Here is a 1,471-nt window from a genome sequence, read left to right as displayed (position 1 = left end):
TCGTAGACCATTTGGGGCTCCGGACGCTTAACAGCGGTAATGTACCCACGTTCAAGGGTAACGGCGTGGCACGACCAAGCATAGTGGACGTAACCTTCTCCAGCCACACTATTGCGCGCCCCGATTCCTGGCGGGTAAGTCCGCGGTTCTCCGACAGCGACCACTCCTACCTGGAGTTTCAGGTGGGTCTTCCGGGAGATGGCACGCAACACCACCGTAGGCAACGACATCAGCCGCCGAACTACAACATCGGCACGGCCAGGCATGCCGGTACCCGGTGGAAAACTGCGCAGTTTGACAGCTCCTGCTTCGCCACCGCCCTTTCCATCGGACGGTTCGAGCTGGCGCAGACACCGGAAGACCTGGTCGGCGGGCTAACTGCAGCGTGCGACGGCACAATGGAGCGGGTGCATGGGGCGACCTTCCACCAAGCGCCGAGGATGTACTGGTGGACACCCGAGATCGACCGGCTGAGGGAGGTGTGCGAAGCTGCAGAACGGCGACGTCGCAGCGCCCCGCCTGATGAGCGCCTCGCGCTGACCGCCCAGCTCCTGAGCTCGCGGAGGATGCTGGCGAGCGAGATCCAGCGCAGCAAGGATCGCTGCATGCAGGAGCTCATTGACGGGGTGGAGAACGATGTATTCGGGCTCGGGTACAAGGTGGTGCTGGCCAAGCTGCGCAGTCGCGCACCACCTGAAACCGACCGAGCAGTACTCCAGCCGATCGTTGACGCACTTTTCCCGACGCACCCTCCGTTCGATTGGCCTACCATCGCAGCCGAGGGCGACACGGAGGAGGTCCGGCCGGTCACGCAGGACGAGGTGTTGGCCGTTGCAGCCAGGATGGCATCGTCCAAGGCGCCAGGACTCGACGGCATCCCCAACGCGGCGGTGAAGACCGCGATCCGAGAGCACCCGGAGGTCTTCACCCGGGTGTTCAACGACCTGTTGCGGCGGGGAGAGTTTCCGACACCATGGAAGGCGGCCCGGCTGGTGCTAATCCCGAAGCCAGGCAAACCCCCTGGCGAGCCATCGTCGTGGCGGCCGCTGCTGATGCTGGGTGCAGTCCCGAAGGTGTTCGAGCGGATTATCCTCGACCGCCTGAACGAGCACCTGGAGGACAGCAGTGCACCCCGCTTGTCGCCCGAGCAGTATGGTTTTCGCCGCGGACGATCGACGGTGCAGGCCATCCAGCGGGTCGTCGAGCGAGGCCTGTACGCGAGGACGTTCCACCGCACCAATGGCAGAGACCCTCGCTGCCTGATGGTGGCATCTCTGGACGTGCGGAACGCCTTTAACTCGGCCAGCTGGACGGCGATTGCAGCAGCTCTCCAGCGGATGAGCGTACCGTCAGCGCTCCAGCGAGTCTTGCGCAGCTACTTCTCGGGACGGGAGCTGCTTTTCGAGACCGCCGAGGGACCAGTTCGCAGGACAGTCACGGCAGGCGTACCACAGGGCTCTATACTAGGGCC

This window comes from Anopheles maculipalpis (assembly GCF_943734695.1).
Source record: "Anopheles maculipalpis chromosome X unlocalized genomic scaffold, idAnoMacuDA_375_x X_unloc_33, whole genome shotgun sequence".
NCBI classification, from domain to species: Eukaryota; Metazoa; Arthropoda; class Insecta; order Diptera; family Culicidae; genus Anopheles; species Anopheles maculipalpis.
The sequence above is the reverse complement of the archived record's forward strand: the minus strand, read 5'-3'. Positions refer to the sequence as shown.